The 26,851-nt window shown below is 43.4% G+C and overlaps 1 long non-coding RNA gene across 3 annotated transcripts in view; it reads right to left on the bottom strand.

Annotated features, from left to right (window-relative positions):
• The window catches only part of LOC116668026, a 71,239-nt gene that overhangs the window by 7,077 nt on the left and 37,311 nt on the right, over positions 1-26,851 (bottom strand). For all 3 annotated transcript variants that reach the window (XR_004325072.1, XR_004325071.1, XR_004325070.1), the window contains exons 2-3: positions 5,301-5,524; positions 661-2,401 (exon numbers count right to left, since the gene is read on the bottom strand). This is a non-coding gene — a long non-coding RNA (uncharacterized LOC116668026). The remainder of the gene's footprint in view (positions 1-660; positions 2,402-5,300; positions 5,525-26,851) is intronic.

Genomic DNA, 26,851 nt, shown 5'->3' with positions numbered 1-26,851 from the left:
GGCTCTGTTGTTGAGGAGAAAAGGGGAGAGCAGCTCTGTGGGGACCACCAGCTGTCCCCTGAAACAGGTCTGAGTGTTTTTCTTTCACAATGTCTCTGCCCTTCTCGCTAAAGCTGCTTAATGATTGGAAATGTGTCATCCTTCAGAAACACCCTTGGGCCCTCTACAGAGGAGGCTAATACACACCGAGGGAGGACAATCACCTGTTCATCAAAGACCAACTTCTAAACCCAATGATCAACAGTCCTTCTCTGAGGGAGGGTCCAGTTGTGCGTTCCTGGGCAAGTCAATTACTCTCCCTAAGCTGTATGACCTTGGGCAAATCATTTGACCGCTGTAAGCCCGAATCAGTTACATGGAGATGAGAATAAAATAACATTTACTTCAGAGGGTGGCCAGGCGGCTCAAACAACATCATGAGAAACATGAGAAATTAATTTTAATAGTGGATTTTATGGAACCCAATAATTCCACAGTATTATCGTGGTAACATGTAATCAATTTAAGTTACTCATGAGATATTTTACATTCTGTTTTCACACGAAGGCTTTAAAAATCCAGTGTGTGTTTTATATTTACACATCATTTCAATTCAGACCAGGCATATTTCAAGGGGCTGCAGGCTCCTGAGGTGGGCAGTACAGACAGAGGCTCACTTACCTGCCCTTTCTGGTCCTTCCCCTCGCATCCTGTACTGACAGGTGAACAAGTCATCTTTCCCGCGTCCAGTGGCTGTTTACTCGCCTTATCCACGAACAGCTCCCTGAGGAGACAAAAAGAGTAGGGTCCCCAGGGCCTAACACCGCACCTAGCACAGAGCAGACATTCAATCAATCCTTGTTAAACAAACATTATTCATTTCTCTGTCCCCCGTACCCAGCCCAGTGCCTGACCCTCAGTAGGCATTTAATAAAGACTTACTAAATTAATGAAGTAATGACTTGGTACTTTAATGGGGGCTGAATTTGCGCCTTGCTGGCAGGTGAAAACCAGGCCATTTATTGCAGAGGAGACAATGGTAGCTTTCTAGCCCTCAAAGTAACACCTGCTGTTAAGTCAAGTTTCCTTCCCCACCTCCTTGCCCCCAAAACAGAACTGGAGCCAGATGGTAATCCGCGGGCTGGCACATTCTGGAAAGATCACGCAAACGCCTGGCCTGCAGTGATAAGAAAGCATACCAAGTTCCCGTGAATCAAGAAAATTAACTCCCAGCTGAGGCTTAATTTCTCTGGTTCACTGTATTCGTTTTCTTTCAAGACTGACTCGGCTCTGCACAAGGTGAGAGGCTCTGAAAAGTCGCCCGCCATGGCAACAGAAATCTAGGACATTTTACCGAAATACTAATAAACTTCACAATGATGGGACATGTCAGCCTCAGCAGCCTCACTACCTAGCGTGATGACCTGAGGCAGCTCGTGGTCCGTCTGTGAGCATGGACTTCCTCATCTGCGAGCTGGGAGCGACTGCACAGGCGTCTCTGGCTGTGCAGGGTGAGGACCCGGGGAGAGCAGGGAGCTCCCCGCACGTCCCACGTCCCACTCTCAGGGAGAGCTGACTTGCCTTGTTCCTGCGAGGCTCTCCTGAATGCCATTTGCAAAGCAAGACTTGGCATCATTTTTGTCTTGACAATCAGCCACAGGCTGTATGATTTCCTTAGAGTTATGTAGAGCGTCCCCCCGCCCCCTCCTTGTGGACAACTGAAACACAAACACAATTGAGAAAGATCTGAGTCCAATCATCTCTTTGGAGCCTGGTGGCAGGCCAGGAGGCCGGTCACAAAGGCTGCATTGAGCTGCATACAGCAGCCTGATGGGCTGGGGCTTCGCCCCAAACATTCTTTACTAGGCTTGATTGGGGGGAGGGCTGGGGGAGGGGTTACCAGCCTCCCAATATTTGTTGCTGCGTCCCCACAGCAACCGCGTTGGCCAAAGTGAAACCTTGAAACTGCGCATCGAAACAGGGGAGGCGCTGCAAGGCCTGGCCTGACTGAGAGAAGGCTTCCTCCTGCACCCTTCCCTCGCTGTCTGACTGGAGTGTTCTGGGCTCCTTTCAGAGGGCATGAAAGAGAAGCTATTGTGCGGGCGGCACCCAGCTTCCTGCCTGCTCTAACAATACTGGGGTGTGCGAAGGCTGTACCAATTGCTCAGGATGGGTTTTAAGAGGCTTACAGCAAATCAAGCCGCCTGGTGTTGTCTGCAGAGCTTTGAGCAGGGTGTACTGACTCTGGTTCTGGAGCAGGACAGCCATACCACTCACCTGTGTGCCCTTGGGCAAGTCACTTATAGTCGCCAAGCCCTTTCCTTAGCAAAAAAGAAAAAAAAATCCCAATCCACTAAATCTTCGATGCCTCTCCTGAACTAGATGCTGGAATTACAACGTTAAAAATACATGGCATAGTAACCTATGATGAAAAAAAAGAAAGAAAACAAATTATATGTCTATGTGTGACAGAAGCATGCTGTACACCAGAAATTGACACAACATTGTAAACTGACTATACTTCAATAAAAAAAATTTTTTTTAATTAAAGAAAAAACACATGATGGCCTCAGGGAGCTCACATAGCCTACCAGGCAGAGCTTTACTTAAATAGTAGGTTGGCTCGTACCACGTGCCCACTACCTGGCTCCCAGTGGGGACCAGTCATCCTATAAAAGTTCATTTCCCTTCCTTCTTCATCCTGGCTACTCCAAACAAAGCCCTGAAAGATGAACAAGACCCCATGTACTTTCGTAACGTGCTTCTCGTATCCAAGATACCTTACCAGACTGGACATAACTGGCGGGTGGCGTGGGGGACTGCTCTTTCGTTAATTTTTATGCCTCGTGTCTTCATTACAACATGCGTTCACCATCCAGCTCTCATTGAATTTTCCTATCTGCTGAACTTGGAAGGGCAAGATGTCTTCACTCCAGATTGGAGGTGCCAAAGCAGGAAGGGAAGTGATGTGCCCAGGTCGCAGAGGGAATTAGGCAGAGCTGGGATTCGAATGTTCATTTCCCAACTTCTTTCCAAAAATATTTCTTGAGCAGCTACTAGGTGCCAACATTGTTCTAGAGTGCCCTCGAGTAGATGAGAGGGATGGACCAGCTTTAATCCCCGGTATGTCTTCTACTTTAATGACACACACACACCCCTCATTATCCCCTTTGGGGATACTGTTAAACTGCTTTCAAATGCAAATTTTTTTCAATTGCATAGAATAGGCTTACCAGGAGGTGAAAAAAATATTGCCCCAGGGGTCTTGGAGACCCTGCCTTGAACACAGTGGGTTAGCCACTGCTCTTCCTGCTGGCTTCCCCAAGCATTTGTACGCAGCTCTAACTGCGGGGTATTTATGTGGTCACGGAAGATGGAACACCGCGAAGGCAGGGACTGTACGCTTTTCCTCTCTGCAGCCCTATGACTAGAAATTTGTGGCACGTACATATTCACAATCTAATTGGGAAAGGAAGGAGAAGAAGAAATAAAAAGGAAACAGATGAGAATTGGATCTTCCTGCATTACTAAACCTCTCACCTTTCACAAGAAGCATGTGCTTTGTATTATTTTATAAATATACAGTTAGCAAGAGATTTCTTTTCTTTTGTGCTTGTGAAAGACGAAGGAGAAAGGAGGAAAGGAATAAAGATTTATTGAGTGTCCAGAGTGTTCTAGGCACTCCATTAGGCACGGTCACATGAATGATCTCTTTTATAGATAACCAACACAGTCATCAGCACTACCATTGAGTTAAACAGTCACGGAATGGAATGGGAGGCTTCATGCAGTAGTGAGCTTCCCATCAGTGGAGGTTTGTAAGCAGAGCATGGATAATGTCTGCGGAGAATCTCAGCAGCTAAGGGTCATCGGGTTTTATATTGGCTATGGTCCAACTCAATCCTGGAAGTCCAAGGGTTCAAGTTATATCATTCCCTAACTGTGTAATTGATGAGGTACTTCAAGGTGTCTCATCGTCACAATGTGTACAGACGTAGACTGGGATGTGGCAGGAGGTGTCACAGCACAGCACGTGAACATGCAGATTCTGAGGTCAGACTGCCGGGGACAAAATCTGTCTCTGCTACTTAAGAATTATACTACATGCCTCAGTCTCCTCGTCTGCAAAATTAAAGTAATAGCAGGGTATACCTCACCCTAAAATTCATCTAAAGTGCTTAGGACAGCATCTCGCACATAGCAAGAGCTCAGGAAATGTCGGCTGTACTTCAATCATCTCTTAGCAACTGCACCGACTGCGTCCCGGGCCTTTGGGTATCTGTATGGCCCATAACTCTCACATTAAACCACAGCCAACTCCATTTAGAAAGACTGGGCTCCACAGACAGAAGCCCTTGGGGACTGAGGTGCTTTGATGGGGGGTACTCGTGGCCCCAGCCAAGCCGGCCCCCCTCCTGCTCCAACACAGGCCCCCAGCTGCCCTGCTCAGGTAACGTGTAGAAATGTTTATGGCGACCTCATTTGTTTTCCTTTCTGTGGCTGCTGCCTTCCAAAGACCAGGAACCGCTGAAATTGAACCAAGACAGGGGCCAGGGGAGCAGACAGGGCTGGGCCTGGGCCAGGAGTAATGAAGTGGAAAATGTTCACACCACAGGCAGCCTTACAATGCACCTGTACAAATAGAATGAGACCTTCCCCCACCCACCCCCCCTTCCCTACCCCCACCCCCGGCCTCCCAGGGGCCTCAAGACTTCTCTTTATGGCCTTGCTCGCTCCCCTGCCCCACCAACGCCAGTGCCTACAGTGGAGATAAGAAACAAAGACATTCGGAGTGGAGAGGTTAGGGGAGGGACAGAATGAGAGGGAGGGGAAAACAGAGACACCCTTAGTTCAAATGTTTCCTGTAAGTTCTGCTGAGTTCTCTGAGAGCCAGGTAGCCTGAAACAGGGGAGATGTGCACAGTTAAGGAGTGCCAACTACGTCCCAGGATGTGGGCAGAGTACTGTCATACACCTTTGCTCAAACCACCCACCCGATATGATTTCATCAAATTTCACCGACAAGGAAATTGAAATCCAAGGAAACAAAGGTAGCAGGAGACAGAGCCAAGATCTGAATCCAGGCTTCATCACTCCTGTTTTATAAGGAAGCCTCTCCAAGCCACAATGTTGAGTGACTTTTTCAAAGCCGTGCAGCTGAGGGTTGAGCAGAACCCCAGAGATGCTGAGCGCCCAGTGTGGTCACTGCTGCAGCCTGAACAGGTGGGGCCGTAGAGACCAAGGGCCTGGCTCTCCCCAGAGAGAGGAGTGGGAGCCGTATCTCTATCAGGATGGGAGACGGAGGACTGAACAAAGACTAACCTTTGATGAGCATTGTATCGTTTTTGAAGTAAAGTGACTCTGGGTGAGTCTCCCAGTCTCAGGGAGGTTCCGTGCCTTCACCTCTGCGATGGGAATTCCGGGAGCATGAAGTGAGATGATGTCTGTAGAAGCCCAAGGCTCTGTCGGCCCTTCGCCTCTCTCAGGCTCCGTCTGCAGTCACGCCCAGCTCCTACTGCTGGTGCATCGGGACCCTTCCTCAGCACCTTGGGGAAAAAGCAAAAGTCAAAAATAAAGGTCCTGGGGTGAAGGGTATGCCTCAGAGGTAGAGCACATGCTTAGCATGCATGAGGGCCTGGGTTCAATCCCCAGTGCCTCCATTAAATAAATAAATAAATAAATCTAGTTACCTACCCCCCCCCCCAAAAGTAAAGGTCTTTGGCCCTGCATATACCCTGGGAGCTCACCTTCCATCACCACCTTCTCTTACATAGGTTGTTAGGCTCCTTAAAAGAGCAAACAGACGTAGAAATGCAACCTCAGAGTGTCTGATACCCACAGAGGCCCCCGGTTAAGTGCTAGCTCCCTTGACAAATGATGAGCTCCTTGCAGACCAAAACATATGCTGCTTTTTAAACCCTCTAAAGGTTTAAAAAGGTAGTATCCTGTAGCTCACAGCAAATGCTCAGTAAATGTCTGCTTATCGAATCTGTTAAGCACCTCCAGAGTTTGTATCCTTGTGCCCCTGATTTCCATACTCCTGGTTCAGTTGACATCCAGTGCTGTTTGGCCCTCTCCAGATGCCAGGTGCTTGATGCAGGAATCCAGGGACCGACTTGACACAATTCTCCAAAAAGTGCCTTCAAAAGGCTCACCCAGCTCAATAGGAATTGAATTACTGTGTCATTCCTTGTTGTTGGCAATGCTTTTGTTGCTGCTATTGGCTTTTATGATTATGGTGGTTGTTTTCATCAAGGAGGAAGTCTGAACTTTGTAATGTATACAAATTAGGATTGGCCTGTGTTCATAAAACGCTTTGCACTTACTGACTTGTCCCTGCTTGTTACACTTGCCCTGGTCTCTCACTAGGTGCCAGGAGGGACAAGGAACTCACTGCTGGAGAAGCAGACGCTGGAATAAGTACCTTTCATACAGTGCGACTCCTGGAACCATAGAACCGGCTACAGGTGGGAGAGATGAACTCAATGCAGGAGTGCTGCCCTAAAAGTGGTGATCTGAGCTGGGTGTGAATTTCATCATGGGACGGTCCCCCCATAAGCCATACGGCCTTGGCTAGCTCTTCTGAGCGGATGAGTGACCTGCATCTTCGGGGTGAAAAAATGTCCAACCCCACAGGGTCCTTTTCCCTCCATTTAGAATATAATGTTACCTCAGGAATGGACATCTAATCAGACTCTGTTTCGTGTTATCATCTACCAGTTTCACCCTAGGACTGTGCCTCACAGGAGCTCCATAAAAGTTTCTGACCCATCTGAACTGAACAATGAAGTCTAGCCCTACCGCTAGAAGACGGCAAGTTTCTTAAGACTAGAGGCCAGTCTGGAGGCTGGTAGTCTCTACCTGCATTTTAATTTCTCTGTCCTCACTGCAGCTGGCTCCTGCTAGTCCAGCAACCTCAGACAGTCAGCATCTCCCCAGGAATCTTGCCCTGTCTGAGGCTGCCCCCGATCCCCCGTGCTCCCATTGGACTCCAAGCCTCTGTGACCTGGCACCCACATGCTTGTTTGCTTGTCTCTCCTAGGCTGATCTGGACAGCAGAGTGCGACTCAGTCATCTATACCTTTCTCCATGCCCGGAACGTAGGCGGTCTTCAGTAGACACATGTTGAGTGAAGAAACAAATGACTGTAATTTCCCCTAACAGGGATGAATTTCCCTGAGTGGATTTTAGGTTTCCTGTGGACAGAGCTGTGTCACCCATTGAGAGTTGGAGTAAGTCAGGCTCTAGGAGAAGAGTGTTGATGTCAGAAGGGTAGTATGGTGCCAAAGGATGGAAGACAAGGACTCTTTCTTCTTCTTTTTTTTTCTTTTTCCAGATTTCCCTCACCTTTGGGATTCTTTTGGAAACCTGGAAATAATTCTTTAAGGAAAACTTAGTGTGTGATTTCAAGAAGGCTCAGGTGGGCCAGGTGTTTCCTGCACTGGGGCTGGTCCAATCCAGTTTTCCTGGCTGAGTGGAGTTGCCGTGACTCGGGGAATGTTCTGGCCTTGGATTACTGTGCAGGACAGAGAGCAACTCAGTCTCTAGAGAGAAGGGAGGTTCTGAGCCCTCAGACACAAATGCCAGTTTGCCAGGCCTCCAACACCATTACCAACAGTTGATATTTCTGGGTTAAAAACTTTTTTAGATTATTTTCGAAAATCAAAAGGTGAGAACCCAAAGATTTCTGTTCTCAGTGAGGAACCAACTTCATTCAGCTAATACTCAGTATGCGCCATTTAAAAAAAAATAAACCTCAGAAACACCACAGAAAAATCACAAGGAGCTTCCCTGAAACGCAGAGGAGCTGTCTGTTTGCAAACAGAATCACCACAACCTTTCTTTAAATGACAAGCAACCCCACAACCTCGAAACATGTAGATTTCAAGAATGTGACACTCTCGGGAAACACCAGGCACACACTGGGGGCCGGGGGTTCTAAAATGTCCCACAGTTGTACAATGCAATTTTAAGCAAACAAATAGACAAATATCTATTGTTCCTTATGCATGCAGAATGTACAGAAACTTAAATCCTTCTTACGTTCAAGACTTCAACATGTCATGATGGTTTGACTTTTCTTTGTTCACATACAAACTGCATGCACTGACTATTTTTCTATCTTTTCTTTTAAATCGAAGTGTTAAAGCCAAAAGTAACATCAGAAGTCAGGGAAAATATGAGAGATTTTAGCTGGCGGTGACTGTATAGAGCAGAGTTGAGAAGGAGTCTGAGGCCATGTTTGGATTCAGCCAGAAGGCACGCAGCGATCAGCTAAGGACGTCTGTCCTGGGTGTGTGAGTGGAGAATCATAACACACCCAGGCACATATTTGTCATCCCTGATCCTGTTCATAAATCTCAAATTATTGACAATAAAACTGATGCCCAAGGGAGCTGAACTGTCTAAGTTCACAAAGTGAATTTCTTTTTAAAGGGCTTGGAATTGTGCGGACAGAATCATTAGGCTATTTTTATGAGCTTAAGAACTACTAGTATTCAATCCGTAGGGCTTAGAAAAGTCAGCTCGCCTTGGTATTAAGGATCTCAGGCAGCTGAGATTCTCCACCTTACTTGGGTCAAGCCCCACCCAGTATCTCAGAAAATATACTCCCATTGAATAGCACCATACCACCCACTGGACAGCCCTTTTCAACTGGATTTGAAGTTTAATGAATAGAAATCATGAATGCCAGATATCACCATCTGCCTGAGGCCCCTGGGGCCCACCACACCCCGAATTCTTGAAACCTCTCCACGAGTGTTAGTCTGGGACACTGATGTTCGTCAGAGATGGGGGTGATGCTCACTCTAACATTGAGCCCACATGCCTTCTGGTCCATGTGCAGTGAGGCGTGACCTCACAGACCATGCCCAGCTGGAGGATCTCCTTCTCCGTGCTTCAGTGGTGGCTCTGGTGTTGTCGTCTATAGAAACAGTTTCCTAGTCATTCAGGCTTTCTGTAAGACTGTCCTCTCCTGCCCTCTTCCCACCCAGGTGAGACCCCTTCTCCAAGCTTGCTTAATCCCCTGTGAGTCCCTCAATTACCCATCACACCTTCTTACGACCATTCACTAGAGACGAAGATCTTCACAAGGGCCGGGAGTAGGTCTTATTCAACATCACAGCTCTAGAAAGTAAGCACAATGTCTGACCCAGAGCAAGGGCTTCGTGAGCATCTCCTGCATGAACGAATGACAGAATGGATGAATGATGTCTTCTTCAAGTCTATCAGCACAGTGAGGTTTAATCTTTACTGGAACGATTGTAACCCAGTTGTTCCAGGCAAGTTTTCCCAAGTTATGTTCTGTGAAGTCTTGTAGTGCATAAGGTAACTGTTGTCCTGAAAAATTAATAAATAATTTTTTTTTAATTCCTGGAAATTTTTTTCTACAATGTAGTTTAACTTATACATAAGAAATGGTGTGTGTGTGCATGTGTGTGTGTGTGTGTGTGTTTGTGTATTCTTTAACACAGCATGTGATGCATGAAGTTCTGGTCAGAAGAAATGGAGAAACAGCACACCCCACATTAGAATGCCTGGTGGTCTCATGAGAAATTCCTGACTCACAAACCTGGAACAGCCCATGACAGTATGACGCGCAGGCAGCTCCAGCCAACTCATGTATATCGCCTTTTGGATGACTGTCGGTCTCTGCTACGTACATTTCTTATAAGAGTGCCATATATTTGATATTACTCAATGTTTGTTGTGCCTTAAACATATGGATCAAAATGCAATCATTTCTTACAACAAAGAAATCATCCAGAACACACTTTATTCCTATCTGTTTGCATCCAAATGTACATTATATTTGTAAGGCCCTTTGGTATTCCATCAGTATACTATTTTGTTTTTAAGTTTCTTAGATGTGGAAGTCTGAGAAGTACCACTCTTCTATGAGCATATCATTGAATTGTTCCTGCTCCAATTTGCAGGTTTCTTGGGGGAAACAGGCAGAGATTTGAAAATGGAAGGGGGTGGATGGAGGTTTGGAGGTAATAAAATGAGATTCCACAAAAGTTTAAATTTAAAAAGACATGAAGCTCTTATAAACCTACTATTAACCAGGATGGTGAGGGAGCTGTAAAACATACATGAATAAACAGAAATAAGCTTGTAAAGATAAAAACTCTCCAGTTAGATTTTAAAACAAAAACCAGTAGATTTTTTAAATACATCAGACTGGTACACAAACTGTCACAGAAAGTTTAAAATAATAAGTATGCAACAGTGTTAAGTTGCATAAACATGAAGAGAAACTAGTAAAAGTTAAAGATTAGACAGAGCAACTTCGAAATGGTGAAAGGAAACAAAAACCATTTCTTATTGATAAAATTAACAATCCCCAATGAGAACATAACAGTAACAAGCTCACTAAAACTAAAAAACAGCAATTCTGAAAAATAACCCAAAGGAGTTGAAGATTTTATATAATCACTAAAGCTCTACTTAGATCATTTAATGTTTTTAAATAAGAATATGGAATGAATAAACATTTTGACCAAAAGATTTTCTTAATGAACTCTCCGCACTAGAGAAAGAGTGATGGGAAACAGAAAAAAACTATAAAGACTAGAATTAATTAATTTGAAAGCAGAAATAGAGTATATAGTGTATATAGTGACTTGACTTGTAAAGAAATCCATATATATGCTGCATATATATGCGTGTGTGTGTGTATATCTCAATAACCAAGGAACATGTCAAGAAAACTATCTTCAGGCTCGCCCTCTCCCTCAGCCTCACAGTCTGTCCTCAGAGCCTCCAAGCTTTACGTGGCAAATTCTTTTAGACTTTAAGAGATTGTCATGCTATCTGAAGTTCCCAGAACATAGGAAAATATGAAAAGTTATCTCTTATTTTATAAAGCTGTCATAAATCCTTATACTAAAATGTGAAAGATAATATCAAAATGAGTAATTACAGTTCAACCTCGCATATTAATATATCTGTGAAATTTCTAAATAAGGTGGTAGTGGGCTGAATTCAATAGTGCATTAAAAAAAAAAAATCCACTGTGCTAAGTAGGGTTTATCCCAGGAGTGCAATAATTCTAAAGTTCCTCTTGATGAATAAAGCAAGGAGAAACACAAAGATGATTTGGACAATAATAATAGTGAAGAACTACTCTAGATACATTTTAAAACATATTAAAAGACTATAATTAATAAAATAGTATAATACCAGTACAGAAAACATAGGCATACAAATGGAATATAATAAACATGAGAAATAAGTCCTGTTTACATTCAAATAGATTGTATAATAACAATGCTATCACAGATCAATGGGAGGGGGAAGGGAAGAGAGGATGTGGGTTAGGAGAACCATAGCTGTCTTAAAATCACTAGGATTGTTGGCTGAAAGAGGACTTTTTCTCCCAGTTTAGGCTTCAAGGATCAAATTAGAATAAATGGGCACCAGGGAGGGAGAATTCTGCTCAATAAATAAAAAAGCATCATCGCTATCAGCCTAGTCCAAAGAGGGAGGTAGCTGCCTCCAGCCAAGTATGTACAGAATTTGCTACTTTTGTGGGAACCAGCGCAAAATGAAAATGTGGGCCTCCTTGTTCAAAATTACAAAGACTTTAAGATGGCAGCAGTATAGCGTTACAGCAAACAAAGTTGTGCGACTGCACAGGGTGTACTGGTGCTGGGTGAACGTCCCATCTTGGGATGGCGTCGACCTTGGTGTCAACATTGCAAATGCCTTCAAGTACAAGACTGGAAGACTAAATGTTTCCTGCTAGATGAATCAGTGATAACCATTCTCACTCTCACATTTTCATCAAAATAAAGGAGGACATCAACACACCTTCAGGAGGCCATTTTGAGACTCACTTCTTTCTCCACCAGCTTGCCTAGAACTATCAGTTTTACAATGTTTGCTCATTGCATGTTGCTGAAACATTAATTTGTGTTATACAATTTTACTGTTTCACAGCATTTCCACATCCATTACATCTTTTGACCTAATAGAAAAGCATTATTTTGTGTCCATTTGCCTGAAAAGACAGTCAGACCCAAGGAAGTTCTGCTGTGCCCAAGTTGTACAGCTGGTGAACTACCATCTAGGCTCTTCTGATGCTAAGTCATTCGATTACTTATTTACCTGTCCTTCTGTTCACCTGAACACATGCTCTGTACAAGGCCCCCTGGTAAGCCCCGGGGACTTCCAGTTCCCGGCCTTGAGAGCTCATGGTTTAGTGGGGAAGACTGCCAAGTAAACAAGTTCCACCACACCATGAGATGAATAAAATGAAAACAGTAGAGGTGAGTACAAAGAAAGAGCACAGAATGCTGAACTCTAAAGGGACCAGGGGAGGCTTCCTAAAGAAAGCAGCCTCCTAGCAGGCTCTGAAGGGTGAAATTGAGTGTTTCCCATTGCATAGCTGAATGGGACACATACAAAGAAAAGCATAAGCTCCCATGGGTTCTCAAGGGAATTTTGTTCGGCTCAAAAGCTTCTCACCAGCTGACTTGTCCCACCAATGGGAATTCTTTGCCACCTGGAACCATCTGTAGAAACCAATTTCCCTTGCAAGTGAGCCTGGGTTAGGTGAGGACCAAGATGGAGACCAGATGTTGGAAACAGCCAGGAGACCAGTGATGTCCACACCTGAGAGTGCTCTCTAAGCACTGGACAAATGCAGTGCATACCCTTTGGACCTCACAGTCACTCAGCCAGGTCAGTGGGGCAGGATCCTTCTCATGGTTCATTGATACCAACGGCACTGCGCATGTTTAAGACCTGTTCTGGGCCATCCACTAGTAGGTATCAGAACCTCCTACTTTAGGGATTTTTCCACTCTCTTCATCTTTGTAGTTCATTTACCTCCAGGGCAAATATGATTGATAGTGTCTGCTGCCTGCCTGTTAATCTTAAAAACCTACCTGAGTTATCACCTGGGGAACGCTGGCCCCACAACAGATTTCCATCAAATACTTGGCCAACAGGGAGTACATTGCTATAATGAGTTTGCATCATGTAGACACTGTTATGAATATAACAACAGTAGCCACAGAAGCATTTGTCATATTGTTAAAAGCAGTGTTGATATGGAGATGGATGATAGTGTTGGCTCTGCCACTTGCTGACTGTAAATGGGTGCCTTGGATGACTCTTGGCCTCCGTTTCCTCTTAAGGAAAGTAGGTATGAGGCTATCTATCCTGTAAGGTCATTGTGAGAATGAAAGAACAGAATAGATGTGAAGTAGTTTTTAATTTATAAAATGCTACAAAAACATTGACTTTTATTACTCTTAGTGATATTATTCCATTATACTTAGAGGAAATTTGTATATAATTATAATCACGACCCCAAACTCTCATTCCTCGTGTGAGGCCCACGTTACTTTTAGGAAACAAACAATCATATTGAGATAGGATGAATTTAAAAGTAAATCAAGATAAACAACAAGGTTCCTACTGTATAGCATAGGAAACTATATTGAATAACTTGTAAGAAACATTAATAAAAAATATAAATAAATATGTATAACTGAATCACTACGCTGTACCAGAAACTAACACAACATTGTAAATCAACTATACTTCAATAAAAAATAAAAATAAACAATAAAAGTAAATGTAAAAAAAAAAAAGTAAATCACTCCAGGATGCATAGACTGTTGGGATCTCAGTTGGGACCAGAATCCCATCTTACTCTCACAGATGAGCCACATAGAGCCAATTCTTAAATTATATTTTGTAAAGAAAATATCATAAAATCTGAGGAAAGGTGCCAACATCTCACAGTAGAGGCTGGTCTCTTGGTTGCCCCTCAAGGAACTGGTATCTAATGGTGAGCTCCAAGACATGCATAAAATACCATGATTCAAGGCATCGAGCACTAAAGCCATTAGCTCGATACAGGTAGAGTGTTGGGGAGGTCTAGAGGAGACAAAAATTGCCATTATCTGGGGAAGGGACTCAAAAGAAGCTTTCCTTAAAGAGTAACTTCTGAATTGGGCTTTGCAGGGCACACAGATAACCAGTTTGGCACAGTGGAAAGGGGATAGACTATTGCTTCAGCAAATGTCCAGGTGTTGGCCTTGTTCAAACAATAGCATCTCCCTTTGAGCCTCAGTTTCCTCATCTGTAATGTGGGCATAAAGCAACCTACTGAGAAAGGATTGCTGTTAGGGATGACTTAGTAAACCAATGTCCGCCATAACACAGAGCTGTTGTTTTAGATGCACGATGGCTTACTACGGTGTCACTATTCCTAAAGAGAGGCAACTGAGTGGTTTGGCACAGGTTTGAAGGAGGAATACTGGCAGGTAGGAAAATTCTGATGAGACCCTAAAAGGCTCCATGATGAGGAACATCTGAAAGATGAGAGATACTTGGCTTGGAGGAGAAACTATTTGGAGGATAACAAAGCTGCCTTCATTTCAGAAAAGCTGCTAAGTGGAAATGCACACAGACCTCTCCTGAGTGGCCCCCAAGCCTAGAACCACAGCCAGTATGAAAAAATTAGAGAGAGAGATTTCTGCTCAGAGGAAGACGTTTCTGGCTGCCCCAGTCTTCCAAAGATGAAAGGGGCTGGTTGGACTAGCCTGAGCTGCCACTCATGTGTAAAATCTGTGCTCACTTGCTGGGGGAGCCTATAATGGGGAACCCTAGCATCAGACCAAAGATTGGTCTGGGTGGTCTCCAGGTGTCTTCTAGATCTGCCTTTGCAACTTCAAAAATCCAAGAAGCAAGTTTCTCACTGTGGGAAGAGCCTCCTCAGCCTTCTGTCAGTTTGGGTATGTCATGTAGGACCGCTGGAAAGATGTCAATCAATCAGAACTACTAACAATGGCAACGCGTGCTGAAAAGTGGCCCTAATGTCCCTTTTACTTGGCTAGCCCTGCAGAGTACATGAAACATCTTCACACATTGCCTCGCCCCCAGCTCCGGGAGGTAAATATCATTATGACGTCCAATTTACAGAGGTAAAGCAAAGTCTCAGAGAAGTTCTTAGTTCAGAAAAGAACTCACATCTCATAAGTTAGAGACCTTGATCTCAAATCCAATCCACTGATTCCCAATCCACAGCTCTTCTCAGTGCCGGGTGTCCTCCTACCCTTTCTGAGATTTAGTGTCCTTATCCTAGGGAACCACCTCTACCCCAGCACTTAGACTGCTTCAGAAGGTCAGATGGATCAAGGCACTTGAAAATGCTTTGAGCAGTTGGAATGATTTCCTTCTTTCCACCCTCCTTCCCTCTCTTGCTCTCTACCTTTTTTTCTTTAAATGTTTACTGAACAGATTTAATGTTCCAAGCACTGTGACAATCAACTGGGATGCCAAGATGCGTAATGCACAATCCTCGCCTTCAAGGAGCTTCCAGTCTGGCTGGAGGATACAGAGTTTCAAGAACAATTCACAAAATTTGTCATTAGTGCAAAATTAAAAATAGATATAATGAAGATTGCTCAGGGATGGGGGTAATTAATTCAGGTGGGGGAGTGAGCAGATAGAGAAGTCTTCCTGGAGGAGGTGACATCTGAACTAGGTTTGGAAGAAAGACTTGCAGTTCACTAGGCAGATGGTGGTGGGAAGGTTTGGGCTGGGAAAGAAGGGTATTCCAGGGAAAGAAAGGAACACTTACAAAGGCATGGAGACTTGGAAAAGAGTGGTGTGTTCAGGGGTCTAGAAGTAATGCAGTAGAGATGGGGTATTGAGTAAGGACCGGGAGTGGTGAGAGATAGGACTGGGGAGGTCAGCAGAGGTCAAAGGAAGATTCAATGCCAGCTTAAGGAACTTTGGTTTATTCCAAGTGCAATGAGGAGTTTCAAAAGTGATTCCGATCTTGGGGGGCAGGGAGGAGTGTGTGAAGGGAGAAAGAGAGGGTTTGAAGGACAGGATGGTTTCATGGTACAGCATGAGATTAGAGGTCTCAGACCAGAGACCACCTAGAGTGACATGTTCTGTGAATTAGAGAGGTGGCTCCCAGTCACCAGTGTGATGCTGAATGCTCTCTGTGTGGACCAAACTGGAAGTAAAAGACTCTCTAGGGAAAAAAAAAAAAAACGTGGTTCAGTGCAAGGAGAGACTTCAGGGTTTTGGAACTGGCACATGGGTATCAGAGTGCAGAATGGATAAGGGAGAGAGGATAACCATCTTCTGTCCTCCCCTTCCATGTTCCCAGACCCGTCTTAGCCCTTCTCTGCCAGCTCTGTGCCTCAGGATGCTGACCGCTGCTGACTGTGCCTTCCAGGCTCCCTAGAACCAGACTTCTGGGTTTAAGCAATGGGAAACTTCAGCAAGAAGAAGGGAAGTGGGTAGAGGAAGCATCAGTGTATTTTCTTCCCCGTTCCCTCCCTGCTTCTGCAACAGCTCTTCTGCTGTTTTCCGCAGGGCAGCCCTTCCTTCATGGTTCTCTTTTTCACTGAGCTTCAGTGTCTTTATTTCTTCCCCTTGTCCATTCGGTCCTAGAGGTGGTAACCGCTTCCAGCCGTCGCTAGTCTCTGGGTGCCTCGCATCCCTTGTACGTGCCGTAATCCCGGCCCCCACCTCTCTGTCCCTTCATTCATGGCTCTTCCTTTGAGCCATGTGAGGTGAGTTGTGCTTTCTGCCATGACCTTGACTGATTCAGGGGTCAAGGTTAGATACAGGCCTGGAGAGAGGCCGGGCCATTGCAGGGATCTGAGAGAGGAATGCAGTGACACTGGGGGCAAAGAAAGGGGAGCAGAGTCGAGAATCTTTCCAAGGGGGAAGCCATGGGTCCTGATTTCAGCTTGTCAGCACTGGTCTCCAAGAGAGGGAAAGTCCTGGAGGACTGAGATGGGGGTAGGGCACTCCCCAAAACGGAGAATTCAGGAGGAGAAGCTGGTTCATGGACTGATGCGGTCAGTTCTGAACAGCTGAGCTGAAGGTGCCTGTTAGATATCAAGAAGAGATGCCCGGGAAACCCAGGAGACCAGGCATCAGAAGGTCTGGCCTGGAGGATGTAGCCAAGGCTTCAGCAGCACAGAGCTCAGAGTTAAGGTCCATAGACAACAGAAAAATGCATTAAGCTTCCCACAAACTCATCTTTTTGGTTCTTTCTTAATAGTTATTGACATAAGGTAGAGTTATAATGACCCAAGATGTACAGAAGACTCTGATCAGAAGCTGCCTACTTTGTACCTTGATTAATTGCCCCCTTTTAAAGATATAGGGGCTTGTTTTTCAAATCTACAATTTTCCCTGGCGTTCCATTTAGTCGTTCCTATTTTTCACCACCACATTGTTTGCTGGGGAAAAGAACAAAAACAGCAACAGATGTCTTTGTTTTGGGGTTTTGCAAAATTCTCTGGTTAAGATAACACTTTCAATTAAAGAAATTATATCATCCAAATACCATATGCCGACAAGCCCTCATTTGCAAAAAATCACCTGCTTTCAGAAACTGTTTAAGAGTCCTTGCAAACCACTTCTCAACAATTCAGTTGGGCATCGAAACAGATCCCTTCTCTCCTCTCCTCTGGATTCTGAAAGCTTCAATTCAGAAAGCTTTAGTCCAGAGGGCATCCTCTGATTTGTCCTCGGGGCTCTGCAGGCATTCATCACCAATTCCTCAGGCTTCATGTGCACGTGCACACACACACACATGCGCACACACATACACCCCTGCATGTGTGTAGCCTGTGCTATTATTCATTGCATATCAGGCCTGGCACATTTTAGATATTTAGTAAAGCATTGTGGAATAAATTAATTCATTTTTTCCCTTCCTTCCTCCTTCTCTCCATCTTTGTTTCTTCCATAGCTTCACACTTTCTGAAAGACCTTCTGTGCCACACGGTTGCTAAGCACTGGAAGCACAAAGATAATTAAACAGGTTCCCTGTCCTCAGGACACCCACAGTCTAGAAGGAAGATGGCCAAGTAATAGGAGAGTTCTAATCCCAGGAAGAACATGAGCTCCCTAAGGGCAAGAACCAGTCCTAATTCCCAAGGTAGCTCCTTTCTCGTACAGGGCCAGGAACTCAATAGGCATTCAGTGTCTGCTGAACGCGATGTTTGTTGAATGAGGTCTGTCCTACTATGACAAGCAAGCACCACATTGCAGAAGCACAAGGAAAACAATTCTAAAATTCTGAGTGGAAGTTGTCTGGGAGCAGTGGGATGTGAACCTGAGAGCTGGAAAAGTAAGGGGGAAGGCAGGAGGCCAGGGCCTGCTGGGCTGAGGAAGCAGTTCAACCAAAGCATGGAGTCATGTCAGGGCTATGACTTAAGTGATTGTCAATGATAAGCAATCCAGTTTGGTGACCATATCAGGTGAGAGGAGGACTGGACATGATCTGAGTTCCATTATAGCAGCTCTTTAATGCCTGCTTAGGGTCTAAGTTTTGTTAGATACTGGGGAGCCACTGCAGGTTTTGACAAACATAAAGTGGCAACTCAACCAGCTCAAACCCACTGTGACAGATTCACCCCACTCTATCTTGTGTTGTAGATTTTGAGCAAAAGTCTCGTCTTCCCGACTTGACTGTAAGCAATTTCAAAGGGGGGATTTGGATTCAATGTTGATGGACTGCTCTGCTGGATAGTCTCCATTTGCCCATCCAGATCTACTCTCCCCACTTCTGGTCTGACTCTGTGGCCAGGAGGCTGACCTTATAAAGGAATCCATCGGCTCCCTTGTCCTCTGGCTCCCAGTTGGATCTGGCCAGTGGAAACCACTAGCAGGAGATCAGAAAGTGAGAGGAGCGTGAGGCTGAGATATTGGTTCCGCTGGCTCCTTCTGTGTCAGGTTGCTGTGAATTAACGATATTCCTCTACCAAAGGCCACAGCTCCTGAAAGGTGGCCTTTTCTACATGGCTACTCTCTTCTGGTTCCATAACTGGTCATTCCTCTCACCCTTTCAGGCCTGAGAATAGTAAAATCTCTCTTCTGTTGACAGCCCTAGGGCCTAGCATTATGCTTCATTGCCTTCTTTAACCCTGCCTGTAATTCCTTACATAATTATGCCCCTCAAATTGACTGGTTTGAGTGTGCTAAGAATCTTAGATGAGCACTCACCATATGTCAAGCACATTCTGAGATGTTTTCCATACATTTTTCACATAATCCTCCCAAACAAACCTCAGGTAAATATTAATATTTCCATTTACAAATTTTAAAAATATCTGAAGTTCACAAATTTTAGATAACTGGTAAAGACCATCTTCTACAACTTGGAATCTCTCTATTTAGAATATTGCCTAGCAAATGATAGTTCCTTCACTGAATGTATGAGTGAATACAAAATTGTGCATGTTAAATTCTAATATGAGCTTTAGGGGTCACAAGGGTTTTTGAAATTCAGTGTTAGGAGGAGTAGCTTTGAAATCAGAAAAAGCAGAATTAAAATTCTAATTCAACCAAGTGGTATTTATTCCAGGTAAACAAGGCTGGTTCAGTATTTACTGTAATCCATTGTATCAACAGACTAAAAAAGAAAAATCACATAATCATATCAATAGGTGCAGAAAATTATTTGACAAAATCCAACTCATAAAACCCATTCATGATAAAAACTGATGGAACTAGGAATATACCAGAACTTTCCAAACTGATAAAGACTATCTACAAAAGCCTTTGGCTTACGTCACATTTAATGATAAGAAACTGAAACATTACTCTGCTAAGATCAGGTAATAAGGCAAGGATGACCTTTTTGACATTGTACTGGAAGTCCTTACTAATGCAGTAAGACAAGAAAAAGAAATAAAAGGTATACAGTTTGGGAAGGAAGACATAAAATTGTCTTTGTTTGAAGATGACATGATCATTTAGTAGAAAATCCAGAAGAATTGACCAAAAAATTAAAAAATCTTCTGGAATTAATAAGCAATTATAGCAAGGATGCCCAATATAAAGTTAATGTGTAAAAATCAGTTCTTTTCCTACACACCAACAATGAACAAGTGGAATTTGAAGTTAAAAACATTAGCACCCCAGAAAATGAAATACTTAGGTGAAAAAATCTAACACAATATGATAAGATCTATATGAGAAAAACCACAAAACTCTGATGAATAAAATAAAGAACTAAATAAGTGGAGAGTATTTCATATTCATATACAGGTAGACTCAACATTGTCAAGATGTCAGTTCTTTCCAACTTGAGCTATAGAGTCAATGCAATCCCAGTCAAAATCCCAGCAAGTTATTTTATAGATATCAATAAACTGATTCTAAAGTTTGTTTGGAAAGGCAGAAGACCCAGAATAGCCAACACAGTACTGAAGGAGAACAAAGTTGGAGGACTGATGTTACTCAACTTCAAAACTTACTATAATGCCACAGTAATTGAAACAGTGTGGCATTGGTGAAAGAATTGAAAACATATCAATGAAACAGAACAGAGATCCCAGAAATATATCTCCATAAATATTGTCAACTGATCTTTGACAAAGGAGCAAAGGCAATACAATGGAGCAGATAGTCTTTTCAATCAATGATGCTGGGGCAACTGGACATCCACATGCAAAAAAAAAAAAAAAAAAAAATAGATCTTGACACAAACCTTACATCCTTAACAAAAAATAACTCAAAATGTATTATAGATGTAATATAACATATAAAACCATAAAACTTCTAGAAAATACATAGGAAAAATCTAGATGACTTTGGGTATGGTCATGCCTTCTTAGATACAGCACAAAAGACACAATCCATGAAAGAAATAATTGATAAGCTGAACTTCATTAAAATGAAAAACTTCTGCTCTGCAAAAGACAATGTTAAAAGAATGAGAAGACGAGCCACAGACTGGGAGAAAATATTTGCAAAAGACACATTTGATGAAGGACTATTACATAAAATATACAAAGAACATTTAAAACTAAACAATAAGAAAACAAACCCAATTTAAAAATGGGGCCAAAGACCTTAACAGAAAGACCTTAACAGACAGGTCATCAAAGAAGATATCCATATGGCAAATAAGTATATGGAAAGATGCTCCACACTGTATGTCATCAAGGAAGTGCAGATTAATATAATAACATACCACCACACACCTATGAGAATGACCAAACTCAGAAACACCAACAACACCAAATGCTGAAGAGGATGTGGAGCAACAGGAACTCTCATTCATTGCTGGTGGGAATACAAAATGGTAGAGTCACTTCAGAAGATAATTTGACAGTTTCTTACAAAACTAAACATACTCTTACTGTATGATCCAGCAATCACACTCCTTGGTATTTATCCAAAGGAGTTGAAAACTTATGTCCACACAAAAGCCTGCACGTGGATGGATGCACATAGCAGCTTTATTCATAACTGCAAAAATTTGGAAGCAACCAAGATGTCTTTGGTTAGTGAATGGACAAATAAACTGTGGTACATCCAGACAATGGAATATTATTCAGTGCTAAAAAGAAATGGGCTATCAAGCCATAAAAAGACATGGAGGAAACTTAAATGCATATTACCAAGTGAAAGAATCCAATGTGAAAAGGCTACATACTGTAACTAGTCCAACTATATGACATTCTGGAAAAGGCAAAACTATGGAGACTAGTAAAAGAGGGGCAAGGATGGGGAGGGAGAGGAGATGAGTAGGCAGAGCACAGAGGATTTTTAGGGCAGTGAAAATACTCTACAACATTATAATGATGTATAAATGTCATATATCTGCCCAAACCCTTAGATGGTACACCACCAAGAGTGAGTCCTAAGGTAAACCATGGACTTTGGGTGACAATGATGAGTCCATGTGGGTTCATTCTTGGTAAAAAATGTACCATTCTGGTGAGTGATGTTGATAAAGCAGGAGGCTATGCATGTGTGGGGTCAGGGGTATATGGGAAATCTCCGTACCTTCCTATCAATTCTGTTGTAAATCTAAAACTACTCTGAGAAAACTAAGACTTAAAAAAAAAATTCCATGGAAACAGCCTAAATGTCCATCAACAGGTGACTGGATAAAGAAGATGTGGTATATTTATACAATGGAATACTACTCAGCCATAAAAACCGACAACATAATGCCATTTGCAGCAACATGGATGCTCCTGGAGAATGTCATTCTAAGTGAAGTAAGCCAGAAAGAGAAAGAAAAATACCATATGAGATCGCTCATATGTGGAATCTAAAAAACAAAAACAAAAACAAACAAACAAACAAAAACAAAGAGTAAATAAAGGACAGAAATAGACTCACAGACAGAGAATACAGACTTGTGGTTACCAGGGGGGTGGAGGGTGGGAAGGGATAGACTGGGATTTCAAAATTGTAGAATAGACTACACTGTATAGCACAGGGAAATATACACAAAATGTTATGATAACTCACAGAGAAAAAAATGTGACAATGAGTGTGTATATGTCCATGAATAACTGAAAAATTGTGCTGAACACTGGAATTTGACACAACATTGTAAAATGATTATAAATCAATAAAAAATGTTAAAAAAAAAATTCCAACTCCACTACTGACTAGCTCTGTCAGCCTTAACTTCCTACGTGGACATTTGGATAACAATTCCTACTGCATAATATGATTATAAGGATTAACCAAAATAATATTCACAAAGTACCCAGGTGCTTTATAAACGATAAGTTTATTTTACACAGAGAAATATACATATATACACTATACTGTATGTATAATATATACACTATATATAATATACACTATATAGTATTATATATAATATAGTTATGTATTATGTTTTATATGTTATATGAAAATATAATATATAATGTACAAATATACTATATATAAAATATATAGCACTGATTAGTACTCAAAGCAATGATGGAAACCACATGGACAGATAGCCTCAATCAAGTAGGGTTTTTTTTACAACTTACTGCTCCAAAAACACATCCATACAAATGTATTAGTTAATTGAAGTTGTTAGTTAGTTTATCATTCATTAAATGAAGCTGTCAGTGCTTGAAGTTTCCTGTTTAGACTGTGCCCTGTGTCTTTTACTTGGCTAACTCAAAAGCTTCGTGGTGGAGCCTGTGCAGGTGGAAGGGATGTGACAAGAGAGAGAAAAAAACAAAAAGAGGAATTTGAAAGCTACCATGTGCCAAGTGCTTGCATATCCCCAACTCATTTACTTTTCACAAAAGCGCACATGACATAAGCAGAATTCCTATTTTCTCTGATGAACTTGATGAAGTTCAGAGAAGTCAAGTACTTCGCTCAAAGTCATGTGACTGGTAAAGAGTGAAATCAGGATTTGAGCCTAGGTCTTCTGGTCCCTAGGTGGTAGTCAGCCCTCCCAGGGCCTCACTGCAGAGTCTGAATCACATCTAGCAGCCAAATAGATAGGATGCATGTGTGTCTTCCTCTCTAAGCTCAAATTTCTTCAACTGGCAGCAACAAACCATTCCAAGACACATGACAGTTACTCACTTAGGAGGTCTTTCCTGAGCAGCTTTGCCAACTCTTCTCTTTGGATTTTTTCTGGGGAAGGAAAAAACTCCACACTAACGGAATTCCAACAAAGAACGCTGTGGTGACAACGCAGGGAGAAAGCTCAGACAATAGGAGGAAATGTTGAAAGATCCCCTTTCATCTCCTAACGGCAGTTCGGGGCGGCACATGTCCACTCCTGGGAACAGACTCCAAGGGCAAAGGTTCCCCGTGAAGAGGAACCCACATTTTGTGAGTGCCTAGTTACTCTTCCTTCCGTTTTTTAAAAATATTTTTCTAACCAGGTCTCCGGAATTGAATATAAACACTGCAAGGACTGTTTCATTCTTTCCAAAACAATATTTCACTCTCCAGCCTCTGTCTAACGCTCCTGTTGAGAATTTGAGTATCTAGATAAATGGACCCAGGCCTTTGAAATCTTGGGAAAAAGAGGTGTGACCTAGCAAAACACACAAGCCCTGTGCTGGTTCTGTTTCATCTCCAAAGCAACTCCGCGAAAGCAAGCCTGAGGGAAATCGGGCAGGGCTCGTCACTGGTCAGAGCCTCAGCTGTGCAAAGACAATGAGGTGGTGTGAAGAAAGCAGATCTGGACTGGAAGCCCTGCTTCTGCATCCTGCCTCCCATGTTTATTAGCAAGTGACTCAGTCCATCTGTTTCTCAGTTTCTTCATCAAGGCAATGGGGACAATAACCTCCCCCTCTCAGAGCTGTCGTGACGATCCAAAACATACTCTGCCCCACGGCTTGGCCGCTCAGAGCTGGTCTCTTCCAGGGGGCAGGGGGTGGGACTGGGGTGTGAGTGGGGGTAGGGCCGGAGCTGGTTGGCAGGTGTGGTCACCCCACCCCCACCCTCACCCCCGCAGCTGGCTCTAACAGGAAACTGTGAGAGCACCGTGAAGTCGCTGGCTACTGGCCAGAAATCACCCCATGTTGAACCTTCGTGACCCACAGCTTACTTACAGGCTGGGGTATAACCTCTTAGATGGAAAGTTTCCCCAATTCAATGAGCCTACCTCTCTCTTCTTCATTTTTGTTTATTTCTTGGTCTAGGAAAAGGGAATTTCCACAAGTATAGTAACATAGATGTTGCTGGGAGTGATCACCGAGAAAAATGAGGAGCAAGAGAACCAGCGTGATGTAGTTGCTGGGGATAACAGCCTGGCTAGAGGAGCTGGCTGAGCCAATAGAAGCTCTTTAAAACCTGGCTCAGGCATCTCCTCCTCCAGGAAGGCTTCCCTGACCACATTCCCCAGGCACCCCCCACCCCCACCGTGTTCACTTCAATCATAGCACTTATACACGGGGCGCTGTATGTTTCCAGTTGGTGTCTTTGTGAGCTAGTGATGGGTCTCTTACTCATCTTGTGAGCCCAACAGCCAGCACAGTGCTTGCCATGCAGTACTTTTACCCAAAATGTTAAATGCTATCAAATGAATTGTTATCTAATTGATTAAGTGAGACTGAGCTCACCTCCCACAATAACAGTACCAAGGGGGTTCCTGTCCCTCACAAGGACACAGCTGTGGATAATGTCAAAATCAGGTGGGTGGTGACTCTGTGGGGCCATGGAAATCACATTCGTGGTTCATGGCAGGAAGGACCCTGTCGGTTGAAGATGAGTAAGAAAAGCAGGACCCAGTACCTTCCCACCCCCTGCCCTCACCATGGAAAAGAGACTTAGCAGCAACTCATGAGGCCTGCATTCATTTCTGAGCTTTATCCCAGGAAGAACCTGAGGGGTCAAGCAGGGAAATTGAGGCCGATATCCAGAAATTTAGACTAAGTAGCTTGATGTGAGGAAGAAAAATTATAGAAGAAAGGGAGAAAAATTTGAGATTATGAGGGCTCCAGGACAGAGCAGAATCTAGATTACTGGCCTTAAAGTTGTCCCTTGGCCCGAAGGGCTGATGCTACTGACGGTCAACTAAGAGAACACAGAATGGCAGAGGTGGACCTGGGGAATGCCTCTATTGCAATGACGCTAACACAGCAAAAATATCCAAGCTCTGTCCAAAATATGTCACTACAGAGCTCTGGGGAGCTATATTTTTATTAACTTCCTCTTTAGGACTGTGTAATTAAAGGCAATCAGAAAAAGGAAATCAATTCATCCAGAAATTCTCTCTCTCCTCTCAAGATGGGAGATCACCTCGTACCTTAAATAGAAAAGTCTCCATGCTGAGACCTGTGCCAAAATCAAAGATCAGAAGATGAATAAGGTGAGGTCCTCACTTGTCTGGGCGCCTCTAGTATGTGAGCAAGACAGAAGCCGGGGGTGGGGATGCGGACAGGAAGCCTGGTCAGGAGAGAATATATGGCCAGCCTGGCTGAAGGCTTTCCTTGCGCACTTCAGCCGAGAAAAGATAAAAAGGGGTGAAATTGAAGTTACTTCCATGAGATGCTTCACGATAGTTGACATGGATAGATGGAGGTTCTTCAGTCCTTGACACTATTGACATTGGAGCTGGATGATTCTTTGTTGCTGGGGGGGGCGCTGTCCTGTGCATTGCAGGACATTCAGCAGCACCCTTGGCCTCTTCTCACTTGACACCAACGACAACCAAAGATACCTCCAGACATTGCCAAAGGTTCCTTGAGGGGAAAAATCGCTCCACTCCCACCCCCGCCTCAATAAAGAACTACTGGTGCAGATGAACTGTGAAGTTTACAGCAAAGTCTGGGTTTGGGTAGGAATTCAGAGCAGAGGTCTTGGACAACATAAAGCCCTGGTGACATTACAGGCACAATTATTATTAGACTATGTCTTCTCTACATCAAAAAGACACATGTAAAATTGAATTACAGACTGGGGTGGGGAGTAGGGGGTGGCATCAAAGAGAGAGGGGGAGGAGAACTGAAACCACAGAATGCATTAAAAAAAAAAACCCACTGTACTCAAAATCTAACTCAAGAATAATATGAAATCGAGCACCAAATTTAATTCTGAACTCCTTGAAAGCCAAGACAGAAAGGGAAATTTGAGGACTGTCACGGCTCTCGTTTTCTGATCAAAGGAGGTATACCTTTTTTATTTGTATGAGGAAACCCACTTTCCTCCTGTAACTGAACTTTATGGGGGATTTATCAGAAAAACCTTGTAGAAGGATTATTGAAAAATATTAGGACCAAACAAATTGCAGTGTAGCAACCGGGCAGGCAGAGAAGAATCAGGGCCCCCAAATATCCTAGAAAAGAGCAAAATACAGCTTTTTCACATATGCAACAAATATTTTTTAAGCACCATCTACATGCCAGACACCATACTAGATATGGTTGGTATATAGGTCTATAGATATTGGAACTACATCTCTGACTGAGACAAAAAGTATTCTGGTTTTCCTAGGGCTTAAGCTCTTGTTGATCGGAATCAGCTCCTTAATTGTGTGTCCTTAAACACATAATCCATGTCATTCCATCTTGGGGTGCCTCAATTTCTTCACCTGTAAAATGAGAATAATACGCACCAACGGGACCAGACGGGTACTGCAGGTGTTCTTTGAAGGCTTAAAA

Source organism: Camelus ferus, chromosome 13 (genome assembly GCF_009834535.1).
Source record: "Camelus ferus isolate YT-003-E chromosome 13, BCGSAC_Cfer_1.0, whole genome shotgun sequence".
NCBI lineage: Eukaryota > Metazoa > Chordata > Mammalia > Artiodactyla > Camelidae > Camelus > Camelus ferus.
This window is presented reverse-complemented; position numbering and strand designations above follow the sequence as displayed.